The sequence below is a fragment of the Ischnura elegans genome, chromosome 9 (genome assembly GCF_921293095.1).
Source record: "Ischnura elegans chromosome 9, ioIscEleg1.1, whole genome shotgun sequence".
Classification (NCBI taxonomy): Eukaryota; Metazoa; Arthropoda; class Insecta; order Odonata; family Coenagrionidae; genus Ischnura; species Ischnura elegans.
In genome coordinates this window covers 104810652-104829128 of record NC_060254.1, presented here as the reverse complement: position 1 = coordinate 104829128, position 18477 = coordinate 104810652, and the positions used below count along the sequence as shown (strand labels likewise).

General features: G+C 37.3%; 2 long non-coding RNA genes across 2 annotated transcripts; both read left to right on the top strand.

Annotated features, from left to right (window-relative positions):
* The first annotated feature begins 363 nt into the window (after nt 1-363).
* LOC124165182 lies at nt 364-2349 on the top strand. Its single transcript, XR_006866151.1, has 3 exons — nt 364-396; nt 1588-1820; nt 2263-2349. It is a non-coding gene; the product is annotated as an uncharacterized LOC124165182 (long non-coding RNA).
* A 7547-nt stretch (nt 2350-9896) lies between these two features.
* LOC124165181 lies at nt 9897-16782 on the top strand. The gene is made up of 4 exons (XR_006866150.1): nt 9897-10316; nt 11386-11438; nt 14857-14938; nt 16724-16782. It is a non-coding gene; the product is annotated as an uncharacterized LOC124165181 (long non-coding RNA).
* Nucleotides 16783-18477: the final 1695 nt, after the last annotated feature.

The following is an 18477-nucleotide window of genomic DNA, read 5'->3' as shown; positions in this document are numbered from 1 at the left end:
GATTATATTCAAATAATCGATTATGCAAAATAATCGGATGTCCATAATCGATTCAATAATCGCAATAATCGAAAGCAAATAATCGATTATTACGTACAATCGATTTCTTTGCCCATCTTTTGTTACCGTTATTTTGTGATGGCGAATTTAGCTGTGATGAAAAATATTGATTAGTAGCAAATATACGTTGAAGTATGCTATGGAAGAAGAAAATAATCCGTGCTTCGTAGTGAATACTGACAAAAAGGGATTGAAAGAATATTGTTTCATGCACAATTGAATCAACGCCTGAATAAGTTTTTGAATTCCCGGAAACAGTGGCTTTTAGCGTCACGAAGAGATTAAAGAAGTTGCCATTGTCAGCATCAACCCATCTCTGCTGTGCTGCATGTTAATGTAAGTAAATGGAACATTTTTTTTCCATTCGATACTTATGTATGATTAATGAACCGCCAATTACTATCCATTAATTATTTAAGATTACTCATTATTTTATTCTCAGGGTAATTACAATTTAGCATGGTCTTTACTTTCGCTGGCATAGTGAAAAGAATCCATTCAGACGGTTAAAGTTGAAATATCAGGGTTCTCGCAGTAGAATCCACTTTGTTAACAGTTCTTTATGACATTAGTCTCAACCTCAATTAACTCATTTATGAATGATTTATCTTGAAAATGAGTAACTATTTGGAATATGTCGAGGAATAATAGCAATTAATAAGCTGTTCTAAACATATAGCCATCAGTTGAACTCTCTCCGATCGTTATAATTTAGGCATTGATTTGTGCTTTAGTACATTTTAACAGACAATCCACTTGGCTTAGTGTGTAGTTTTATGGGGAAACACAAGTGCTGCTGCTAGAGCATTCTCTATGCAAAAAAGAGCCTTGAAAGTTATGGCAAATGTGTCCATCAGGTCTCCTGGAAAGCCATTATTTCTAAAATATAATATAATGACACTACCAAGTATGTACATTTTTTACTGTGCATTATTTGTAAAAAAGAACCCTACCTTATTTTTACCAAACTCCTCGGTTCATGCCTATCTGACCCGTGGGAGTGAAAATATACATATTTTACAACAATTATGTGCCAAAAGAGGTCCACATCACTCTGCCTCGCTCATTTTTAACAAATTGCCTACGAGTATAAAACATATTTCAAATATTAATGTTTTTAAGACAGAATTTAAAAAATTTTTACAGCCTAAGGGTTATTATAATGTAAATGAATTCTTGTCTGATAGTGTATGACAACATGTATGTTTTGATGTTCTATGTCACATGTTTGACCCATGGAACAATAAAGATATTATTATTATTACATATTGCACTCAAGGGCATAAGTAACACGTTTCTAAGTTGTTTCTGTACAATAAGATTGCAATCCTTAAAATTTTTGTTATGTAATCAATTACTCGTGTTTGTTGATAGAAAAATTAGTGGTATATTAAAATCTATGGTTATCACCTGTTTGATAAGCATGTAGGCAGGATTTATGATGATTAAGTACCAAGTCTGCTAAGGAAGTATAATGTAAGCAAATCAATTGGTATTAGTGTATTTATAACAATTTTATATTTACAGGCTGCAGTAAATTAAAACAACATAATAGCCAGTGCCTCATGTGGATGGGAGGAATGGCACCTGGGTTTTCTCACTTGGAGAGGAAAGTAGGTGCTTTATTGGCTTGTGACCCAAAGCAAAAGGGTGCTGCTGTGGAGGAGATGAAATTCAGCCAATTGCCATTGACATCAGATGAGGATTTCATCAAACTCTGCCGTAGGATAAGTGAAGATCCCTCATTTGAGCCAAAGGTGGTAAGTGAATAATGATAATTTGTGTGCTGCCATCCTGATTCAAACAATGTATGATTTTTTAAATGAAAGAACAATTAAGTTTTTGTAAGAAAGTTTCATAAGAGTTTCATTTGTAAGAAAGTTTCAGAAGTATATCTTGAGCTCGCCAGACATTCGTAGGTGCTTGGAATTCCAACTGCTATAAAAATACTCAAGTACAACATAATTTTGAAGTGGGTATGGATTAATGTCCAATGAAATATTAAAAAATTATGGTATGATTATGGTATGATTGGATTTTTGTTATTTCATATGCACTTGTGCACACATACTACATGTGCATACTAACCATGACAACTGTGTTAATTTCATTGGTGAATTTTTCTTCTGGCTGAAAACATGATTTTTATTATTCTTGTATTAGCTGTTAACTCTTCATTGATTTGGTCTTTTTTATCTCTAGATGCAATGTTTGGTAGCAGTTGAATGAGCACTTCTACAAAATATGTTGCGTCGTCTTAGAATGACAATGTAGCAGAGCTGTAAGCCCTTACAGGCAAACTTCAGAAGAATTCGGTTAAGAAATCATTTTATAGCACTCCAGTGTGTCCTGTTATTTTTTGTGAGTGCATCCAACAAGATATTCTAAGATTATTATAATAATTGATCATTGAAATGAACTTTTTACTTATTACATTAAGTGATATTAACAATGTTTTTTATAATTTTATAGGTGTATGCAGAAGGGTCGACCGTGATGCATCAGATGTGGAGCTGAAAGGGTGTCTGAGTAATTGGCTCAACCAGGCTAAAGTCGGGAAAATAAGATAGTAAGTAGTTGCTTCTCATTTCTCTGCCACACTAATTCGATCATCCCAGACATTTTCTTCATATTTTCCATTCCCTCTTACAATAGGTATACACTATAATGTTCCATGATGTATCATTTCACATGGAGTAATTACTATTTTCTCTTCAGGGATTGGCAGGATAAACAGACTGAGGATCAGGCTGATGAAGACAATAATTTTGCTTAATAAGTTCATCAGTAACGATCTATAAGTATGTAACCATGTAAGTTCCATGCGCAACCTTGTACTCCCATAACTAAACAAGAATTCAAAAGAATGAAGTTTTAATTTTACATTCTCACAGCCAATCAGCATACTTGTGAATGTTTTGATGAAATTCGAGCAATATGTTTTTACCTTTTGAAGATTTCTGTATTTTAGTTATTAAGGTAAAACCACCAGTAGTTGACACTGCACTAGTAGTTGACACTTATAATAAAAAAATACAATAACAAGAGGAATAAAGGTGCCAGATGATTAATATTTTTCTGTCTGTGTAGTGTAGCTCTCTAGTGGTGTGTATGTGAACTACTGTACCGCCATCTTTAACAGCAGTCTAACCACAATCATCTGATGACAACAGCCCATGTTTTTCAATTGATTAATGTGATTTCGTTGTGGAGTTTGCTAAGAACAAGCTGAAAGGTAAGCATTGAAAATTTAAACACCAATTATAATTTTGATTAAGGAGATGTTTAATACTTTGTTTTAGACTCTAAAGTATACAAACAGTTTTCAAAATAACCTGTAAATTAAAAAAAAATGGCTGTTTGGCATCATGTCAACTACTGAAACTTTAGATGACATAGTATTGAGTGGTTGACACCGTGTGTCAACTACTCAGGAGTAATATAATTTAATAATTCTGCTTTATTTGAGTGTTATTTAACTGCTTACATTGTTGAACTGTGTATTATAACCTCTAAAACATTTTCAAAGTATTGTATCCAATAGTTGACAGGGGGTGTCAACTATTGGAGTTACAATGTGTCAACTTCTGAATTACTCCCTCTTTCATTTTCAGATGCCTCCAACAAAGGGAAATTTTAGAAATTATACTCAAGAGGTAATGGAAGCAGCTGTGGAAGATGTAAGGTTGCATAAAACACCATATAAAACTGCAGCTAAAAAATTTAATGTTCCAAGCTGTACGACAAAAATTGGTGACTTGCTGCCCACAGCCAAAGACAGACTACAGCACGACCTTCATGAAGGTGTTTACAAGGTCCCTTGCTCATGTGGAAAAGCATACATCGGTGAGACTTGCCGTTCACTCAAGATACGGATGCAAGAGCACCGAAGGGCAACGAAAAACAGGCAATTCCAGCTGTCTGCCATATCGGAGCACGCCTGGACCCCGGGACATGACATTAAGTTTGACGACGCCAAGATAATAGTGAAAGAAGGCAGATATTTTCCCAGACTCATCCGCGAATCCATTGAGATAGCCCGGACGGACAATTTTAACAGAGACGACGGCTACCATCTGGATGCCCATTGGAGGAGGCTCATTAGGCGGACCAATAGGAGAGCGGCAGCCACAACTGGCGGGACTGACCCCCTATATAAGGAGGACGAAAATCGTGGACCGGCATCATCTTCGACCTGAAGACGCTGGCAGCAGTGCCAGCGAAACTGTTGTCATCACCAACAAACCGACGCGGTTGCACGGGAAATATGGAGAAATTGGAACCTGAACACCGCGGAAATCTACGTAGTCACATTGTAAGCCTCTACGGGGAGGATGTGGACAGGCTGATCAGAAGATTTGAGAAATTGAGGGGGAAGAAAGGAAGGCTTTTGTCTTCCTTAGCCTTTCTTCTTCGCTGCCGGGACACGGACACGATTCCTGTATGTGTGGAAATAAGTCATCATCTGAAAACGAGTTCTGCCAAAAGGATCTTGCTTCGAGCCAGCAAGGCCCTGCTTAGGGAACGCGTGCATCATACTCGCCTCTCACTCCACCGCTGCTCCGAAGAACTATACAAGATTCACTTACAGTTGAGCAGCTCATTGAATGCAACCGATTGGGACAAGATTGAGAAGATAACTTATTTCACATCTCTACAGCTCTAACTCTGGCATAGAAGAGGTGCCATCAGACAGTGACAGTGATTTTAAAGATGAGAGCGATGAGGAAAACATACATGAGAAAAACCTAAAGAAACCAGTAGAGAGGAAATTAGGGGAGTATGTAGTTTTTTCTTATGAAGAAGAGTTATTTCCGGGGGTTATAACTGATGTTTGTGAAACAGCTGCTACTATTACAGCTATGAAAAAATCTGGGAGACTCTGGAAATGGCCAGAAAAAGAGGATAAATTGGACTACGAACGGGAAACTGTATTATACCACATTGACGAGCCTTTAAAAATGAGTACCACGAGAAATGTTTACTCAGTCCCGGAACTTAAATTTTTATGGGATTAACTTCTTGCATTCTGATAGCTTAGCACAATTTATATTCATTTTTTTTTAACTTAATTAACTAGAGAATGAGCCTAAGTTATGTAATACGTTAACATTCAATTTTTGTATTTTTCTACAACTTTTATCATTCATTTCATTCCTGTATTCATACAAGGTAGGCAAAAATTCATTTATTAAACCTTTTCTCATTTAAAACATATGTAAACTACTAAAGAGTGTCAATAAATAAAGAGTGTATTGAAATAAAGAGTTTTATAAAGTGTGTCAACTACTGAAAATAAAATGTGTCAACTACTAAATATTCTTGTTTTCGCTTGGTGTCAACTACTAGACCTGTGCCCGTTAACAAAAAAAAAATTTATAATAATTCACATTCATTTTATTAATGTTATTCTTGTGACAGTACGATAGAGGAATACTTTGTACAGCTATCAGTAACTTTAAGTTTCCCCTACAGTGAATTCGGTTTAAGTAATGTTAACAAACAGACATATAAATCCTTAAGGTGTCAACTACTGGTGGTTTTACCTTACCATGTGTGGCCTAGGGGGTCATAAATTTTTTAAAGTGTTTCTGTCTTTGATGTTTCCTATTCAGTTTGTAAGTATTTCACTCACTTCATTAATAATGATTAACTATCGATGACTAGATATCTACTTTCGGTATGTCCACCGCTGCCTCAGCATGTACATAATTAATGAGAAAAATAAATTCTTCAGCATTTATTTGTTGCCCATTTTATTAAATAAATTTAGCTCCCAAATTCTGTGCATGTGAAATGACTAACAATTGATAGAGTGGAAAATTTTAAATTTTGTTGTTCTAAATTAATCATTATTTAGGAGAGCATTTTAAAAGCAGAAATTTTAAGTCAGTTTTTCCTCAGCAAGTGTCACTACAGAAATGGTAGGTGTGGAACTAGTTTTCCTAGTATGTAGCAATGTGACACTACACATTTTCAGCAGGTGTGATGTGACAAGTTTGATGCGACAAGTTTGCTGCAAGTTTGATGCGACAAGTGTGCTGCATGTTTGAAAAAGCATAACAAGGCGGTTTGATTCAAGCTTGCAGGCTTGTCATGACAAGCTTTCTGCAAACTTACAACTATGTCGTGACAAGCTTGCAGCAAGTTTAGCATGCTATCTGGGATCAATGTTAACACACATAAAGAACTCAGAACAATATTTCAATTGCCAGCTCACTGAAGAGTCCATGAACTAATATTGTCCACCAACAAGAAGATAAAGGTATCACCAATTATCAATGGGAACACAAATTAAGAACTCAAAAGAGTAATCTAATTGCCAGCTCACTGAAGAGTCCATCAGCTAACATTGTTCATCACAGGAAGCTAAAGTTCTAAATACAAATGTATACAATTTTATACAGGATTTCCTGTATAAAACTGTACACAATTGTATACAAAATGTGTACATTGTATACAAATTTGGCTTCATACAATTGTATACAGTGTATACAATTTACACATTTTCATACACTGTATACAATTGTATACATTTCATACAATTGCATACGTTTCATACATTTGTATACATTTCATACAATTGTATACATTTCATACAGTTGTATACATTTCATACAATTGTATACATTTCATACAATTGTATACATTTCATACAATTGTATACAGTGTATGAAAATGTGTAAATTGTATACACTGTATACAATTGTATGAAGCCAAATTTGTATACAATGTACACATTTTGTATACAATTGTGTACAGGTTTATACAGGAAATCCTGTATGAAATTGTATACAATTGTATACAAAATTTTCACTGGGGAGGGTAGACGAAGGATTTTTCTATCCTTCCCTTCCCCTTAATAGTGGGTAGGGCGTGGGTTGTGCAAGGGTAATTACCCACCATGAAGGCTACTACCCTTCCTTTACCCTTCCTTAACCCACCATGGTGGAGTTTATTTTTATCAGGGAAGAGCACAGAAGGCACGTAAAAAATAGACATTTCACCCAGTCAGCGGCGGCGGAACACCAATGGAGTGGACCGACGCACAATATTGGCTTTGACGACGCCTCTCTTTTGTACAAAGAAGGCCGCTACTACCCGAGAATAATCAGGGAGGCAATTGAGATCGCCAAAACAACGAAGAACTTCAACCGTGAAGACGGCTACAATCTCGCCAGCGCGTGGAAAAGGGTCTTCAAAGATCCCGACCAATCAGGGCACACCTCCACAAAAAAGGCGGCAAACGGGGTGTTTATAAGATGAACAACTTTCTGCATCGACAGTTCAGTGGACCTGAGGAAGCCAACTGGAACGTTGGCGAAATATTGTCCTACAAAATGGATAAACGCGGAAGAATACCCGAAAAAAGCACTAAATATCATCACAATCTCCACGGAAGCCTACTTGAAAACATCAGGTAGATTCATTAAGTGTAACTGTAGAAAGTTTTCTGCATAATGATGCTACTAGAAGTTTATGACAACAAAATGTAATTTCATTAAAAATTCTTCAATACTAACATCTCCGCCTTGGAAAGAAGTTAAAATGTCTGAGGAGCATTACAAGATCAATTTTTCTCCATTTCTTTTATGTCACCATGAAGAGGCTAGCGGATAGGAGAGAAGAATTGAGTACTGCGTCAAATCAATCTTAGGATTGTTGACTAATAGTTATGATTTCATACCTATAATCCCTTGGTACCTAGAAGAGCAGAAATATTCAACTCAAGTCAACTATATATTCAACAGAAGCTCCAACAACGTTAACTATTGCCCAAACGTAGCAGGATGGATTTTGTCAACACATTGGCATTAATATCTACAATTGGAATAAGAGAGAGATTCTTCTGTGGGACAATATTGGATGTAATTTTTTATTCAACGTCCAAGAGACAGCGGAAGAAATTTATTCGAAGGTCACAATTGCTCATATCAATGACGAAACGGCGACACTAATTGAAAGATTGAACACTAATCCGACGTAAATATATCCGTGTGAAAAGGGTAGATATTATTGGACACTTAAATACGCCGATATAATCTGCAATTAAGATTTTATTCGGTTATAAACAGTTTGATATTTAATCAGAATAAATAGCTTATATTCATATTTATCGAGAGGAATTTACATGATTTCTATGCTCAGATTTAATTTTTTTAAATAACACGCGTAAATTTTCCATGTTTTTTTTATTTCTGCCGCGTAAAATATCCTCCTTGAACTATTGAAGGGGTGAAGTAAATAGAGGGCGTGAACAAACAAATTGGAAATCCGAAAATTATTACAGCCAAAACTGGCAGCGCACTAATATTTAGACGACGGATATTTATATGCGTATAAATTAACCCCGCTAAATCAACAAGGATCGAAACAATCAATTCTAATCCGTGGCAATAAAAATTCACGCAGAGAAAAAAATACCCGCATGAAAATTACCGGCCACCGCCACTCCATGTAGATAATTTCAGCGAAAATACTTTTACTAATTTGAAAATACGGCACTTTATTGATTCTTAGAACAGTATACATATTTGCAATGAAATGAATCATAATATATATATATGCACAGCCGCATGCTTTTCCTCACAACAATGCCCTCAGAAGACGATAGCCGCACGTTGCTAGGAGTGCGTTAATATGCCTTTAATCCTCGTAAAAGGTACTCGTAGCAACAGTGCATACGCATAAAAACGCCAGTTTTTTGAGGAAACAGTTTTCAATATGGGTAATACCATACGTAAGTAACAAAACAACTTCTAAACTTTATTATATCGTGTAATACGCCCTTAAGAATATATATTTTTCCCATTTTTTGTTCAAATACATCCCACAGAGATAGCTGCTTAGCAACCAGGATCTGGTTCTCTCAAAAATAATTTTATGTCCACGAAACTCGCATTTTCATTGGTTTTCGGGTAAATTTACTCAAGGAAGAGATTGCTAGAGCCCCGTATAAAGGTGTTATTTCCCAGCCTCAATTTTCCTGGCGGAAATTTATCGTAGTCATGAATTATTTAATCGATTTCCTTTCCGGTAAGTCTCCAGCAATTCCGTTGCATTGTATTACTCCTTCAAAGTCAAAAACCGGACATGAAGATCATATTTATCATGAATCGAACATGTAATCGATGCATATAATGATTTTTTGTGGCGTTTGCTGGGAATTTTTTCTCCGGTCGATGACATATCTAGATAAACATATTCCTTTGCAAACATCTTCCCAATAATTTCTATGTGAAGGCATATTAATGAACGACTTGCTAGAATAACGGATACAAATAGTTTTTTAAACTCACACTGACAATAAGCCATATTAGCCCCTCTTTAGGAAAACACTAAAGTAGTACTCTAGTAGTAGTATTTTAGAGCTATGGAATTTTTGTAAGTTAGTACAGAGTCGTAACTGGATTGATTCCCAAGTGAAGTAGATGGGTCCTTGGCATTGCAAGGGTGCAATAGAGCCTTGATAACCTCACTAGGTGTTACACATATAAGACACTTAGGGTCCCTAATGCCCAACTGTTCACTTAGATTCCCCATGAGGAACCCAGGTGAATGCTTCTTCTCCAATTCTTCTAATTATACAATCAAATTAAACGATCTTTCTCTATCCTGCATAGTCTACAAGTGTCATTAACTAATCCATTTCGATAGCAAAATCTATGGGGTGGGAATGAAAAGGGCCCAAATTTATTTGTGATCAAGAAGGATTCCTCTCTATAATAGGCAGATGCCTAGGACGCAAAGAGGTGGAGGAATTCGCTGCCGAGGGCCCTATCCCGGAGGAGTTGGAGACTTCAGGGGCTGACGTGGCAATACCGCAAACAGCGACGTCAGATGAAACTGCAGAGATGCCGATAGCCACGTCCCCATTGCCCCCGGAGGAGGGCCGCCCTTCACCAACCGCCTCTCCTCCTCCGGGAGAAGAAGGCCTAGTAGAAGACCCATGGGAAGACCTCAATGTTGAACGACAGGGCCCTGCCAGGGGGGTGGAAGACTTTCCAGGGCCCCACCTTCACCGTCCCTCAGTTGACGAATTCATGCAACAGTATAACAACATAATTCTGGATATAGCGTCTATTACAAACGAAATTGACTGGATGGTGGGGGTTATAGAGAGACGGATTGAAGATCTTGTCCGCCAGGCCCTGGGACAGAGAGCGTCGCGGAACCATCCCGATGGGGACGGGAGGTTTTACCGCCATCAAGACCACCTGTGACCCGCGGCGAGGCCCAAAGTCCCACCTCAAGAGGTAAGTGAATGTATCATATGTTTGTATGCCTAGAAGTATTGGTGTGGACGTAAGCTAGAGAGATTTCCACCTCATGCAAATGCCAACAGGATTGAAATGGTAGACTCCCAGATGTTTTGATTCCTCTCAATGTAAAGGAGTGCCTCCCCCTGCAATTCCTGCCACCATTCAAACATGAGTGATATTCTGCCTCTGAACTTGCCTAATAGGATAGGAGAATCACGGATCATTGGACTGCTTTCCTTTTTCTATAGCTGGGAAGATTGCTCATTAACTGATTCTGGAAGTAACATTCATTTGGATGTACTTTATTTCCATTGAAAATTCAATTTCCATGGCACACATCACTTTTAAACAAGGAGAAGTAACAGGATTTTAATCAAATTAATTCATAATTAATTAAATTACATTTCTATTGCCACACTGATATTGAAGCTGAGGTTAACGACACTGTACATAGTTTCAGGCTGCTGCAAAGCTCCTTCAAGCACTCAGAGTAGTCTGTGCAAACTCACATTTGAATATAATTAGTTATGAATCAATGATGATAGCAATAGTATCAGCTACGAGACTACGTGCTCGTTTCCAGACTTTGCTCACATCGCATATACTTTGACTCCAATTTTGCTAGTTCCGTCACATCCTTGACCTTGGGTGCAATTTGCCTTGTATGCCAGATATCCAAGTTTTACTGGTCTGGCCCTGATAGGAAAATTGGATGTGTGGTTTTCAACAAATTATTGAAAACAATAGTACCTTGCTGTGGGATAATCTATTCCCATGGTGGTATTGATATTGGCAAACACTGACCCCTATGTAATTATCACTTATGTCTCCCATAGTACATTTCTGAATACAAGAATTCTCCCCTATGAACACCCTTATTCTAAAAAATGTAAAGTTCTCTTGGAAAAACTTGTAATAATCTTGGATAATAGTGGTTATTACATTAAAAACACACAACGTTAGGTCTAGAATAACATTTTTCTGTTATCTTAAGATGTCACACAGTTCTAATTTTCATCAATAAATGAGGTTTATCTACAATTATATGCCTTCACTATTTCAGGGCCATAACATCAAGGACAACTCCCTGGCATGTCGGCGGCCAACCACCCAGAGGTATATGACATTTTCAAGGTTTTCCATTGGAATTGCTGTACCTTAATTCCTAGAATAAGTACATATTGATCCCTCACTCTTAGATTGTAACAAGATTGAAATACTTTCCACCATTCTAATCATTCCACCGCAATTCAATTGAGAATTAAACTCAATACTCAATTGAGCATCCCCTATTCCAGTGGCGCAGCGTGGGGGATAAAACCCCTCCAGAGCTCAGAGAAATTTTTAAGTTTAATCCGTTTTACTTAATGGATTTGTATTACTTATAGAATAGTATTAGGATTAATCACATATCCCTCAGAAAACCGTAATGGTCGCCATTTTACACCATTAATCTTAAGGCGGTTATGCAATACCCCCACACCCCAAAGTATTATAGTTGCGCCTAAACCCACCCACCAGCCTTTGTCCTTAGCTGCGCCCCTGCCCTATTCCTCCTATAAAAGGTAAGAAGGGATTTTATAAATCTAGCTAACCATCTTCTACATATATTTAGAAGTGGATGTCTATTTGTCTGTCTGCTATGCGCATTACCATGGCTGCACAGATTGCTACCCAAGTTAGTACACAAGTACTTCTCATCCTACCAAAACGCCTTAGTTCCTCTTCTTGTTGTATCCCACCTGTCCTTTTTCTTGTTGTTTTTGCATTAGCTTGTTTTATGTCACATGTACGACATCATGCAATTTCTGTGGCTGGTCATCCTGCCGCGTAGGCACACCTCTTGACACGCCCTAAGTGAAAACATAACACAAAGGATACTATAATAAACCCATTTAAATGCACTCGGCGCAAACCTTTTAGCTGAGTTATGCGTTCACAAGACATTTTTTGCCTACTCATGTACGTAAATGCATTACAATCAACATTGTGGAGTGGGATAAAAGCAGATCCGATAAGGGGAGGGTCGGGCTTAATTACGGTGCAGTGGCCCTAGGGTCTCCCTAAGTTGGGTCTCTGGCAGGGCCAGAATGCATACGACCACAGCTATCTCACCAGTCACCTTCCTTCCCCCATGTCAGCTATAGCCGGCATCAGGTCGTTTGCGTATGAAAATGCTCGTCGATTCAACCCGACGTTTGGCATCAAAGGAAATAGGGATGGGTGAACACAAGGAAACTAGCGAACACAACTATATAAAGCCTGTAGATCCAGACTTTGAGACTTTGAGGCTTGTATGCTTTATAATCTGCAAACACCCTAAAATCCATCAAATCCCCAAAATTGGAGCACTCAAATATTGTAATGCGGAATTGATTGGATTCGGAAAAGAACAAGAATGCTTGTGGATAGCACTCTTATCTTTGTTACGGTCAAAATATAAATGACTTGTACATCAATACCAGGGACCGCTCAAGGGAAAACACAGAGCAAACTGCTGTTGTGTTGCCCTACTAAGGGGGGTTTGGTATGGAATACCCCTCAATTATGTATAGCAATTAAGTGGTCCGGGGAAAGGGGTACAGCTAGGAATTAAGGACAGGGGAATTTTAGAGGGGACAATCAATGCTGTGGGATCTGGATGGTATGGAATGCCTGCCATTGTAAGCCGTAGGTGCTGGGACCTCCCCCAGAAAATTTTAAGATATGTAAATGGTTCAAAATGGTGAGGTTTACAGCTTTCTCAGGGATATTCTATCGATCCTTACACTCTTCCATAATTAATATCAATGCAATTAAGTAAGTAAAATGAAATGAATTAAAAAATTTCTCTGAATTCGGGGCGGAAGGGGTCTATCCTCCAAAGCCTGACCCCTCCCTGAGCCATTGTGTAGCATCACCTCTTTTGTGTATAATGCAGTGTACATTTTTTGTTAAAAATAAATACCAGAGAGCATTTTCAGAGGTAATAAGAACATTTTAATCCAAATAGTTTAATAGACTTATATTTTTCAAGAACCAACATAATATGAGTGGCAGTGATATATTTTTATTATATACATGGATAATAGCCATGAAACTTTATGAGTTTTTTTTCACAAAGTCTACCTTTTCTTCCGCAAAAATAAAAATAAATTTACACCATGAGATAGAATAAAAAATAAAACATTTTAAAATTGGAAAACAATTTAATTTTGCTGTTTGGGCGTTTGGTTGCCCCCTAGCTACGCCACCCTGGGTAGTTGCCTGGGAAGCCCAGGGTGACGTAGGTCCTGGTAAATGCCACTGTTTAATCTTGTCACTAAAATCTAGGAGAGCAAGTTACATGCAACCATTCCCTGTGAGCGTTATAAAACATACTAGTATATTAGCATATTAGTGCATTGAAGTTTTTGAAGTGAACTTTATTTAAATATTTCCCTGAGATTTTAATACCTCATCTTTAGATACATATATTTGTAAAACCCGTAATGTGACATTCAAAAAGACATTCCAGCCCTCATACTAAGACATAGTTCAGGGATAAGAAATGAATAGTTTGAAGTTCAAGATGATTGTGAGTTTTGAAATCTGACCCAAATAAGGTGCTCATAATAAAAAATATCTGCATAGAGTTCCCATCAAGAGTAATTGTGAATGGTCTAGTTGGATAATACATGAGGGGAGCCAAAAATAATGGGAATTGCGCAGTAACTTTTTCATTAATCAATATTTTCTCTATAAATTTTTATCACCTTCCAAGTAATCCTCATTGACTGCAACACATTCATTCATCTAATCGTTACTTCGACACTTCAAAACAATTTTTTAATTCACTAAAATCAATGTTCTTTCGGCCTTTCACCGATTTTTGTGTTACTTCACCTACCGTCCCAAAACCTTTTCCGTTAATATCCCTTTTCAGTCTAGGAAGTAGAGAGAGTAACAGGTGGCAATATCTGGTGAAAAGTGGGGGTGAACGATTGGCGTGATGCCTTTTTTTGTCAAAAACCACTTCATGGACATTGCGGTGTGGGCGGCTACATTGTCATGGTGGAAGAACCAATCACCTGTGTGCCAAAGATCAGCCCTTTTTCTCCGGATAGTTTCCCTTAACCTCTGCAAAATACCTATAAAGTTCTTCTATGGTTCGGCAACGATCTTCTTGAATGAGGGAGTGGATTTTTGCAACATTGCCGTCCGTTCTTGATGTTGACGGGTGCCCTTAATGAGGATGGTCATCAATCGACATCTGTCCATTGTTGAGATGCGAAAACCAGTCGTAGACACGTGCTTTACTTAGATTACTATTCCCAAAAGCAGTTTTAAGCATCACTAGAGTTTCTGCGGGAGTTTTCCCCTACAAAAAAAAAATAAATAAAATAAACTTCACTGCCGCATGTCCACCCCGCCGGTCAGCCATCACACCTTTTCGCTCTATCGGAAAAAGTTGATTAACCAAAAAAATCCCAAAGACAAACAGATGCACTCCATCATCATCCATAGTTCAATTTAAGCTGAATTCTAAATAATATCATGTAAATTGATTTTCCAGCCATAACACGTGACTGGAACGAGTCCACTGCATAATTTGGGGAATGACCCCTGCCCCCAGCCTCTGGCAGATCGTCAAAATGGTATGAGATCTGTTTTTGTTATCATTTTTCTAGGTACACTTTTTTTGTAAATCGGTCTCATTTCATGAAAAGAACAAATACATACACTTTCAAAATCATACACCTTTATGGTAGACAAATTCCTCCAGAAACTGATTAATGCTATGATAGCTTTTGTTTACGGGAAAGAGTTTCTAGTTAGAGGTTTTGTAACTCTGAATAACTTAATGACCACCATGCCCCCCTTCTTAGCTTACCCGCCGTGGCCAGCTTTCTTCCTCTAATAACTCATTGTATATATAAGGCCATGCTCTTCCTGTATCCTTTATTAATAACTTTTCAATTTTTAATATTTTTTAATATTGATTTTGTGAATATGGATGCAAGATTTTTATTCTAATTGGTGAAAGGCTCTTTTTGTATTTGAATTACTTAAAATTGTGGATTTGACCAATCACCCATTTTTACCTTTTTTGAGATGATAGCAGATGTCGTATCACAACAATGTCATAGATTGTAGGGCAGATTGTTAATGATTTTTTTTCCTTTACTGCAACAAAATACTTGCAACCATGCCCTGTGAGCGTTAGAAAATATATTAGTACACTCAAATTTTTAATGAGAACTTAATTTAAACAATAGCCAAAACATTTCAATGTTTCATCTTTAAATATATGAATGTTTGTCAAACCTGTGATTTAACATTAAAAAGACATTTCAGCCAAGATATGTACTAAGAAACTTTTGGGACAAGTAATGAATGATTTTGAATTTCGAGATGATAATGAATTTTGAAATCTGAACAAAAAAAAGATACTCGTATAAAAATATTTCTGCATACCTTGAGAACCTATCAAAAGTAATTGTACATGGTCTAGTTGGATAGTAGTGTAAATATGTACTAAATATGCAGGGGCAGATCCAGGATTTCTCTCTGGGGGGCACAAGAAAAGGATTTTGATATGGGGGGGCATTAGGCTACCTCGTAATACAAAATGAATGCAATGATAATGGGACATTATTAAAAATCTTGTATATTTTTTAAGGGTATAAGGGTGCACATGCCCCTGTGCTCCCCCCCCCCCTCCTAAATCCGCCAATGCTAATATGAGAAACACTAACAGGGAAATACATACATGCTGTTTTGCTTGGAGTAACATTTTATTTCAATGCAGTAAAAAAACCCAGATATTGTTATTAACAAAGTACATATATTTTTTATGTGCTTTAAAATAACACTGATAATATCTGCAGGGAAATTCGTGATTGCATCACTGTTGATTTTAATTTATGTAAATTTGAAATAAAAAATGATGCAATTAATGGAATTGAATCGAAAAACAAAGACACAAATGAATTCGCAAAAAAAAATGTTTCCTCAAGGTACTCATAAATTTCCAAGAGTAGGTACCTATTGTCTTTATTTAAGGGTCATTGGTGTTGTATTTTTAGCCTAGGAGGGTGATAGATATTAAATGAGCAAGCTAGCACTGGATGGCTATGTATTTATTTGATAGTTCATACCATACGAGACATTTATTTGACATTACATATCACTTTCCCGTAATGGGGAATACCGGAAGTAACCACCAGTACCAACCTTGGGTCTTTCACCATTTCCCATCGATGGAAAGTCCTTAGATACCAACCCAAGGTTAGGTACTTTCTGCTACAATTGGCACTTGCAATTTATCATACTTATTATAACAAATTCCAGGAGCAACAACATACATAATGATAAGGGTGGATCATTCAAATAACATTTTAAGATGGTTCCTAATGAATATCATGTAAATTGATTTTCAGCCATAACACCTGACTATGTGTGAATTTTGGGCAAAGACAGCTGCCCTTAGCCTCCAGATGATCATCAAAATGGTATGAGATCTATTTTTGTTTTGATTTTTCTGAATATAAATTTTTTATGTATTAGTGTCATTTCATTCAAAAAACATTCCCTCAATGCACATGTTAATTTCCAAGAATACCTATCATCTTCATTTAACCCTTTCGCACTGGCGGCTAGAATAGGAAAACGTTTTCGTGCTACAAGTAGCATTAGAATATTTCAAACCTCTCTGTACGGAGCTCTGTTTAGGGGGTGAGTTGCCTGGGTATTTTCGTCCCTCTGTTTTGGCACCCAGCTCAACGCCCAGTGATTAGCGTCCGTCCCTTACCCCACCCACTGGACCACACCCTCTTTCCCTATCATAGCACGAATCCATGGTCAACTTACTGCGTTACCAGTGTTTTTTCAACCAAGCATTGTATTTGATTTTCAATAATTTACTCTTATAAAAGAATAACTAGTATTTTTTAAGCATTGTGGAATTTTAAACGGGTTTCTTGTGTTAATAACAACAAAGTTTGTAAATAATTTTAAGGTAATAAGGCTCTAAGTATGTAAGTCTGTCATTTTTAACGCTTAAATTTTGTTTACAAATTACTTAATCTCAGATCAAAAGGAAGAATTCATTTCAGAGCATTAAAAAAATTGTAGTATGCACAAAATATATCATTGAAAAAACTATTGACAACATAACATTTCGCAACAGATTCCTACAGAAAGGATGATCATAAATGAGTTGAAGGGTCCGGCTTATAATTGCTAAGGAGTGGCCCTAAAGACTCGCTAAGCTGGGTCTCAGGCCGGGCCTGAATGCATCCAACAATGGCTACCTTAGTGGTTACTTCCCATCCCTCGCATCGGCCAGAGCCAATATATCCGGTCGTCTGCATTGAAAAATCTGTGATAGCTATACCTGACGTCAGGTCTTCTGCGTATGAAAATGCCCGTCGGCCACACCCAACATCCGTTGTGAAAGGGTTAAAGGCTCGCCTGTGCTGGGTGCCATCTTACGACAGTGGACGGCCATGGGCAGAGGGTGCCAGGAGTATTCAGGGGGAGGACTGGTGGGGAGTGTGGGGGTGTGGAATACAATAATTAATTTTGAAATTTATATCCTCACCCTCTTGAGATTGAATTGAATCTTACAAGATTGAATCATATTAAATTAAAATATTATTTTTTTTACTCAAGACGGTGTTAATTATGCTGTTGAATGGGACATGATTCACATCAAGGGACTGGTCAATGTTGGTATTCTGACTGTAAAATTCGTCAATTTCGGAATAGGAGGGTGTCTTGGCGGCCCAACACAGGCCAGGTTAAGGGCCAATGGCATATACAATTTATCATACTATTATACATGCAAGGAGCATTAACATACGTAATAATAAGGGTAGATCATATGTAAGCTGGCTCCTAATGAATATCATTTAAATTGTTTTTCAGCCATAACTGCTGACTATGCGTCTAAACGCGACATTCGGGGAATGACACCTGCCCCTGGCCTTCAACAGATCATCAAAATGGTATGGGATCTGTTTTTGTAATCATTTTTCTAGATATACATTTTTTATATATTAGCCTCACTACCAACCATAAACAAACACGTACGCATTCAAAATCATACACTTCTGTGGTAGACAAATATTCCTCCAGAAACTGATATGTGCTATGATGGCTCAAATAATAGCATGCGTAATAATTGAGCAAT